This window comes from Furipterus horrens, unplaced genomic scaffold, assembly GCF_987537825.1.
Source record: "Furipterus horrens unplaced genomic scaffold, mFurHor1.1.pri manual_scaffold_11, whole genome shotgun sequence".
NCBI lineage: Eukaryota > Metazoa > Chordata > Mammalia > Chiroptera > Furipteridae > Furipterus > Furipterus horrens.
Genome location: NW_028327181.1, coordinates 62,632,615 through 62,642,219, shown reverse-complemented (window position 1 = coordinate 62,642,219; position 9,605 = coordinate 62,632,615).

Genomic DNA, 9,605 nt, shown 5'->3' with positions numbered 1-9,605 from the left:
GAAACATACTTATATTTTCCATTTGTTGGGAAGAAGGTAATGACAGGATGGTAATACTTTAATGTATCCAGTGAGGTATTAGACTGAGTGAATTGGAAAGAGTTTGGATTCTTAACATGGGTCAGATTCTAGCTGCATGATTGAAAAATAATACTGTTGCTTTCTCTCTTCTAGTCTTTGCCACAAGCATGTTATTTGTTCAGATTTGATTTCCTAGTTTAGTAACCCATAGGGGTGTGTGCAAATACAGGAAAATGCCTCTCCTGGTCAGCAGCCAAGCTATCTTTTCACAATTTCAAATGATTTAAAGTGATCTCAAATGACTAAGTCCTGTAACTTGATACTAGGTTGGCAAATGTTAAATTTATGAGCCCTGAAATTCCTTGCCTACTTGAGATCTAGACAAAGTTGGATTCAACTGGTTTGCACTGCCCTCGTGGCTGCAAGACCAAAAAAGGCTGGACTACGCTGGAGCAGGCTTATGGGCCGAGGCAGAGGCTGAGGGATGCAGAGAACCTGGCGGTCCACCAGCCAGCACAAGGATAAGAAAGTGCAAAGTGTGTGCAAAGTATGAGAAGTGAAACATTGTCTCACAAACCGGAAAACATTGAGACAGTGAATCCAACTTCCAGATTAACATTTTGTCCAAGTAATTCTGATCAGGTCCTGACCTGCGACAGTGCATTTCAATTACAGAATTTATAGGTTAAAAGATAAATATAGAATTATAGATGGTCTTACTCTTATATGTCACAAAATATAGCTAAAGCATCAATTGATGTATACTGGTCGTTTTTTAAATCCTTTCTCCTTAGAAGTAAGGTTTTGGTAGCATACAAGTGCCACCTGGAGAAAAGGTCATCGTAACCTTGGTTCATGTTTATGGTAAAATGTGTGGGAGGAATGAAGATTAACGGGCAATCTTAGCCTGCCCTTTGCTCTGTAGAGCTTGCTTTTACATGCAAAACATTGGGTCTGAATTGGTTATAAAGTGACAGTGACCTGTTTTATTACAGGTGGTTGGGTAGCTTTGTGTGGTTGTGACTTGGTATTTATATAGTTGAAGAAAAAAGCTTGAATGACACTGGGATTGGGAAGGAAAAACAATTCAATTTCATTTAAATTAACTCCCAGCATTATTTTCCCTATTAGAGACTAACAAATATGATTATCTTTGTGATTTCTCTTTTATTTTTTTACTTTATTTTTTAAAATCCTTATTCAAAGATATGTGTATTAATTTTAGAGAGAGAGGCAGGGGGAGAGAAAGAAACATCAATTGGTAGCCTCCCATACGCGCCCCTACTGGGGAATCAGACTCTCTTGTTACGGATGTGCCCTGACTGGGGGGTCGAACTCGCAGCCTTTTCTTGTATAGGATGATGTTCCATCCGACTGAGCAACCTAGCCAGGGCTCTTTTAGAGGTAATGATAGAAATCCAGGAACTTTTTGCACCTGTGAAAGAAAACCCCAGACTTTAAGGGAAAACTAGAATACAGAGACGATGGTGATAGGTCTTTTGTTTTAAATCAGTCTGAAACAGTAATGGCTCTTTTTAAAAATTATTCTCCAAAAAATTGTGTGAAATAGAAAGTATCTAATGTTAGATTAGGAAATGAGATGAAATGATTTGCAGCGAGGACAGATGAAATGGCAACTCTAGTAAGTTGTTTTATGTATATTAATGAAATGTTCTCAGAAACAAAAGCATGATGTATATTAAGATACCTGAGAAGGAGGCTAAAATGGGAACCATAAAGACATATTTGCACTAAGTGAGCCAAATGTTTGGCTCTAAATTAAGGCAAAATGGGAAGCCCATTCAGTAAGTTATGTGACTCACAGTGCCTGTGTCATAGCAGTTGTGAGGAAAATAACAGTTAAAGTTTACTATAGGACCAGCAGGAGTCCTTCCTGAAAATTTTTAAAATAGATGGAACCTCTCCCAGATCATACAGATAGCCAATTAAAAAAAAAAGATTTGATTTACTTTTAGAGACGGGAAAGGAGGGAGAAAGAGGGAGAGAAACATCAAAAGGCTGCCTCTTGTACTCCCCTGACAGATGATGCCCAGCCAACTGAGCCACACCAGAGGGCACCACTTTTTTGTATTCATCAACGACTCCCTACCTCCAGGCCCCCTAGGATGATTTGGTAGGAGTTACACAAGTTTCCAGTTCTCTCTAGGATGAAGAGAAGCAGCAAACACTCCTGTGGGCCAGCTATGTTGCAAGGGTCTGCAGCCCCAAAGTCAAAGGTTGTCCCTATCCCCTATTTTGTAACACAAGCCTACTTCACTTGTTTTACTCCATTCCCTGGCATTCCAAAATCGTGTAGATAATTTGAGTTTATGACCTAGCTGGCCTTTCTGGTGGTAACAGATACACTGCCTCAGCCTAAAGTGGTCTTACCCCTTTCTTAAATTCCTTCGGCCTTAGTTCATTTCCATGCCACTTGGCCTTTAAATATGCTCTGTTGCTAGTTACTTTTCTTAGGGATTGAGGCTCACTTGGAAGGCAAACTTGTCACACCTGGGTGGGAGGGTGGGGGTTGGTTCTCTCAGCCTTCTCTCTCGGAGCTCAGCTGGCGTTTGGGTCACAGTGACTGGTTGTCCGAGCCATGGTCAGCAGACAAGGTAGTAACCCTGGGTTGGTTGAGTTTGGATGAGAGGCCAGTGCCAGCCCGTCCAGCTTGTGCTGGGCAGAGCAGGCTGCTCTCTCAGACAACAGCTGGCAAAGACCCAGCCTTCTAGGCTTGGCCCCATCTGGCCTCGGATCAGGAGGATGTTCTATAGCAGGTTGGCCCAGTTTCTCATCACAGGGCCTGCTGCCCTGAGGACTTTGCAGAAGTTGTTGGCTGAGGCTAGAGTCCCAAGAAAGACTTCGGGTGATTGCTGGCTTGGCTGCTTAACAGCTTGTAACTTTGGGAGATTTGCTATAATAAATGCTGTAATGTAATAGTGCCTCCCCTACATAAACAGTGTTTATTTAGCTTTTAATATCATATCTGCACAAGCATTCCGCATTTGTTACTACTATTGTTACAGAAACAGGAGAGTCCAAAAATCCCCGGAGTTTGTGGCTGGGGGATGGGGAGAAGGAAACAGCTTTCAGAATGCCTCCACATGCCTGAGGCTGATGGCCGGTGTCTTTCATTATGTAAATTGCTTTAATAAGCCTCAGGTGGATGGGAGGAGTCTTGAGCCAGGTGATGGTATGGAAAGCACACGGAGCCTACGTGGGGTTCTGTGAATGGTCAGAACTATTGGCAACACCCACTGCGTCAGAGGACACAGGGATATATAGGCAGCTGCAAACACTTTGGGGGGGGGCGAGCACGCTCTGGGGCTGTCTGCGTCGCTGGCAGGTGTTCGCAGGGGTGCTCTGGAGAAGGGGAGGAGATCCACGCAGTTTACAGAAAGAAGACAGTTGCAAGGAGGCTGAGAATCCAGGCGGTCCTGCATTGAGAGCTGGAGGGCACCACAGCACAGAAAGGACCACGCCAATCAGATTGAGTGATTGGCAGCTACTGGTAAAGCTGAACTGTGTTTGGGAAGTAGGGAAATGGTGTTTCTGACCCCCCTAAAACTGGTTAGGTTTGGTAGGGGGGAGGCAAGGATATGTGTAACTGTTAAATAAACAATTTTTCTTTTCACTCAAATATAATATTCAGAGTTGTAATTTTGGCGGCGGGCACTCGGACCCCTAACTAAAGAGCCCGTGGGTTTGTTTTCAATTGGAGCAGCCCAGGGGTTCTGTAACACCACCATTTGTTGAGCACAGGCTGTGTGCTCATTACTATTCCTGGTGCTTCCCAGCAACTCTATGAAGTATTATTATCCCCATTTTATAACTGTTGGAGGTTCAGAGAGACCAGCTCACACCCCTAGGTCATAGAGCTAAGAAATGACATAAAGGATGTAATCTGTTTCTCTCCATATGGCCGTGGATAAGCACTATAATTTAGGAAAGGCACTCAGTCAACATCAGACTCCTAAATTAGTCCCTGCCTGCGTCTTTGCCAATCCCCCAGGGTCATGTATGACGTCAGTCTTAACCTTCCACAACACACTCCACCTTTCACTGAATGGGGCGGGGATAATGCCAAATGTAACTTGGCAATCAAAACCCACAGAGACAAGAAAATGACTATTGAGCTCTGCCCTTTGCCCACTGCCTGGGAAAATTACATTAGACATTGGTTAGATTTTCTTCCACACTGCTCTCCTTGGGAACTTATCTCAAATTATTATTTTTTAAGTATATTTTATTGATTATATTGTTACAATAGTTCCAATTTTTTCCCTTTGCTCCCCTCTGCCCAGCACCCCCCCTTCCCCCTCAAATTATTTTTAATGCCCATTTGAACAATCTAACTGCAGGAAGCAGCAAAACTGTCACTGGAGGCGAGAAAGTCAGGTGACCTTGCAGCCACTGGCTTTAAAGATCAACACTAGTTCAGGTTCCAAGCTGCCATATCCAGGGGATGCCTGAGCCCCTTGCACCCGTGTGGACAAGTTAAACTTGTCTGGAGCTGACCCAGCAGGAGTAGCAGCCACCAGGGTGGCACTGGGCCAGAGTCCTGGAGGGCAGACTGGATTGGGTGGAAGAGTTGGTTTGGTTTTCCAGGTCAACTGAGGCATGGAAAGAGCAGGGACAGTTCCTGGCCAGGAAGGGCCGAAGTCAGGAATAAAGGGTAAGATCATTCTTACCATTTTCATGAATTAAAACTTACACTTTTCCTATACATTTGAACATCTCTGAACTTGGGATTTATTTATGTATTTTAGAATTGATGGTGTCTTTTAAGTCCTCTTATGTGGCTCACATTATACAGATTATAATCAGCGGCATCTAGGATTTGATGAAATACAAAGTCAATAAAATTTATATATAATTAATAGGTCAGTGGGATGTTATAGATAATGTCAGAAGACACCAGAAACAGGTAGTGTGAGGTAAGATGAGGCAAACAAAGGGTTATAACACCTGTGAGCTCTTCCTGAAAAATGGCTTGATGATGAAATCCTGCCAACATACATCTATTAAAACAATAGCTAATACTTATGAACATTTACTATGACGTAGGCACTGTTCTACATGCTTAACCTGTATAATTTAATCCTCACAACAGCCCTCATGAAACATCTTTATCCCATTTTACAAATGAGGAAACTGAGGCATAGAGCAGTTAACTAACTTGCCAAAAAACCACTTGCTAATGTGAAGTCAGGACTCAAATCCAGGTTTTCTGACTCCAGGTCCTGGAATAAAGATTGTAAAACACTCAGTGTGTGACTGAGCACAAAGTTCAACTTGGAGCTTCCTGGCAGGCAGAGCAAAATAGGATCTAAAAGTAAATACATTCTCAAAAAATATAAATCTCCACATGTATTTTCTAAAGTTTGTATTTATTGATTTAAGAGAGGAAGGGGGAGAAAGTAAGAGAGGGAGAGACAGAGATTTCTTGTTCCACTTAAACATTCATTTGTTGATTCTTTTATGTGCCCTGACCGAGGACTGAGCCCACGACCTTGTCTTATCAGGATGACACTCTAACCAACTGAGCTACCCAGCCAGGGCTTCCGTATATAGTTTTAAAGTAATGTTTTTCATGACTTCATTGTTTTTTAAGATAAATGTTCACGACTTTGTAATGTCAGGCTATATGGAAAAGTACAAAGATGACAAAAACACACACGCACTAGTCCTCCCAGAAACAGCATGGAAGATCCCATCCCTGGTATCTCACTTTGCAAATGAGAGAGAGAGAAGGAGGGGTGGGGACAGGTAAGGAGGAAGAGAGAGTACTCATCTGTAGCTTTTCTGTGCGAAGTGTGTCAGTCACTTTTGCCTGTTTTCTAGACACTGAAATAGAAGCCACTGATGCATTCTCAGAGGAGGGCAAGACAGAGTCTGATTATACATACCTATGAGGCCATCAGTTTCAGAATCAAGGAATACTTGGTTTAAAATCTTGCTGTAATTACTTTGTAGCTGCATGACCTTGGGCAAGTCCTTTAACTTCCGAAGCTCCTTCTTACCTGTGAAATAGGCATTATCACAGGTTATCAGATTTAAATGAAATCAAGCCCTGAAAGTACTTAGCATAGGGCCTAACCTAAGGTAGGGAACTGTTATTATATCTTAAAGATCACACCTCCAGCCCTGGCTCAGTAGTTCAGTTGGTTAGAGTCCTCCTGATACCCCCAAGATTGTGGGTTTGATCCCGTGGTCAGGGCATATACAAGAATCAACCAATGAATACATAAATAAGTGGAACAACGAATCAATGTTCCTCTCCTCTTTCTCTAAAAAAAAATCACATCTCCACTGTCTTGGGTGTTTTATGATTACCCCTTCCCCATACAAATGTGAGGCAAGTCAGAGTATTTTTTAGTGTATTAAGCAGTTATTTTGTTAAAGTTTATTTTCTCCCTGAAATAAAACAGCCACACTCCACTCTGGGCCTCATGTGAGCAGTCAGATGACCAGGGAGGGATGGGAGGAGAGATGCATAAGTGGATGGAAACCAGCTTGGCTTCCTGTCCCCCAGACACAAGCCCTGGAAGCCAGGGAGGAGCCTCCTTCTGCTGGAGGGGCAGGCAGGGCGCCCGAGGGCCAAGGCGGGAGGCTGCTGCTTCAAGCCCAGGTTTGTGCTGGAACAAGTACTAGAGCCAACCCCTCCCCCACCCCGCCCCCAGAGGAGGGCCGTGTGCAGAGACTGTCCAGGGGACACGTTTAGCTGCTCCTCAGGCACCTGCCAGGGCACAGAACCACCCCTTGGGCCAGATTCTGTCCTCTGCCCAGGCAGTGGCTGCCCTTCCCTGGCTTCCTCCGCACCCTGTGCCTCCTGCGGGCCAGGCTCTCACGGTCATGCACGTGCGCCCTCCTGCTCTTTTTCCTTCATTCGTGTGTTTGTCCGTGCCCCCAACAGCACTTGAGGACTTGCTATACGCCAGACTCTGCTGGGGGCTGGAAGACATAGTTACTGCTCTCAAGAAGTCCCTTCTCCTTCTAGGGGGCAAGTGAAAACAGACCTGCAAGCCACTAAACAGCGAAGGAAAAACAACCTCATCATTGCTACCATGAGCCACAGGCAGGATTACTGCCTCGCTGTTATTTGCTGGGCTTATTACAATGAGCGGCTGAGTTGGGTGACAGCAGCGTCTGCAGCCAAACTGCCAGGGCCGGCACCCCAGCTCTCTACTTCCTAGCTGTGGGAACTCAGGCAGGGACTGAGCTTCTCTGTGCCTGTTTCCTTGGCTGTAAAATGAGGATAATAATTAGCATCCTTATAGGATTGTTATAAGGGTTAAAGGACTTAATAGTTACAAGACTGGAATAGGGCCTGGCATATAGCACAATGTAAGTTAAGTCGTTTTTCTTTACTACACGGCAAGTTCTTGGTTAACACTTGGTATAGCACTGGGGTTCAATGCCCACCCCATGCCAAGCTCACAGGAGTTGGACCGCATGGCCCTCACCAGGGAATGGGGGGGCAACAAGGGGCTCCAGAGATGCGCTAAGGCCAGTGTTGACCATGAGCTACTTGTTGGAATTTCTGAAAACCTACCTGCCAAGTCCCTTTCCTGGAGACCTGAGTCTGGACCACAACCCATGTCACACTGAAAACCACTGATCTGATTCAAACTCCTTAATTTTACTGAAGTCAATCCGTGTGATCAAGAACAGGTGAACTTCATAGCAGAGCCTGGGCTGGGAGACTAAGGTGCCGTTTCTTTTCACTCCTATGGTTGGAAACACTGCCCCAGCAGTTCCCACAGCAAATGGGACCCTCAAAAGAAGGGCGCCGTTGCGGGGAGAACAGTAGACACCAGGGAGGATGCTGGGAAACTCCACGTGGGGTGGTGGTGCTACCCTTCCTTCTTGGCCTCCCTACTTGATGGGCTCACTACTTGGGTGCTCTTACAGTTCAAAGCACACTCTGTAGCCAGCCCTCTTCTGCAGTCTGTGCTCATTCCTTAGGTAGCACCATGCCTGCCCTTGGGCAGGGCAAGGCCTCCTGGCCAGTAGATTGTTTGTCTCTTGATCCGATAGTTCTGATTCAGAAAGAGTGAGCAGCACTGCTCAGGCACAGGAAGGAAGGCAGGCTCTAGGTGCAATGCTAACTTTGGAGGATGCGTAGTCTGTCAGGCGGGGGGGGGGGGGGGGGGGGCGTAAAGGCGCAGAGGTGTGAAGAATCTCCTAGGCATTTTAGGGGATCTTAGAGGATCCGAAGCAGTAAAAGCTCAGCAGGGCAGTTACAGGGTGAGTTTTCCGTGTCTTGCTATGTGACAGCTAAGAAAGAATGTTCCAGAGAGGGCGAAGCAAAGGCAGGGAGAATGGACGGAGACTATGACATCATTAATATTTTTCCCACTTTGCTACATATTATTATTTACAATCACCACATGACATTTCAGAATGTTTTGGTTTATTCAGTGCTAATTATAATAGTTAATATGTACACTGTCTTACACTTCATGAATATTTTACCTTCTTTAAGTCATAATAATCCCATGACATTGGTCTTACTCTAAATCATCACCTTCATTTTACAGAAGAGAGAACTGAGGCACAGAGAGGTGACAGACCTTTCTCCAGGTCACACAGCCTAGGTAGGGGCAGAGCTGAGACTTGAATCAGGCAGGCTGGCTCCCGGAGCTGTCCCTCCAATGATCACACTGCGTCTCTCGGTCCTGCTGCCTCCCAAGTGTTTACTGAGGGCCCACTATGTGCCACAGCCCATGCTAGGCTTCATGCGTAGGAAAAAGTCCCTGTATCAAAGGAGCTATCAGCCTAATGAACAAGTTCCCTCTGGTGAGCCATTTAGGGTTTTCTCTCTTTCCTACTATAAAACTAGCTCCCCAAGGAACAAAGCTTTTGTAATCCCAAAGATGGATTAGTGGGTCAAAAGTTATACTTTGCCACTTTTATGCATGTTGCCAGATTGCTTTTCAAAAGTGTAGAGTCCATTTAAATCATAAGCAGCACTATTCGTGGTGTGTGACCATATCACCACAACCTCACCAGTAATGGGGTGTTATCTTGGCCAAAAAAGGTTTGGTACCCAGCTTGTTCAACAGGCAGCTTTTTCCTCGTTGGGATTCGTATCCTCAACCCAGTCCATGAATGAAGGGAAGAGCTCTTGAAAGGTAAATGAAATATTAGGTCACAGAGAGGACAGAGGATTCATGCAGGCCTGGGAAGTGGGCCAGAGTCATGGGGGGTTGCATTTAGGTTGGGAAGGTTACTATCTTTTCTTTGGCTAAACTAAAAATGCTTCCTGAGAAGGTGGGATTTCAAGAACCACAGGTATAGGCAGAAAACATACAGCCTCAAGTTAAACTGGTAAAAATGTGCAAGTGAAAAAGAAGGTGAACTGGGCATATGTCACATTCCCCCTGAATACGTCACAGACAATCAATAATCCACACCATCATTTAATGTCACCTCTCTCCCTCCTCCTACCTACCTTTCCTCTTGTATGTATTTCATTATGCTGTAATTGCTTCCTTATCTGTCTTGGTAGCCAGGTTGTGAGGCTAGACCTAAGGTAGTGACATTTTTCTGTCTAATTTCCCAGGGTAGACAGTAACACA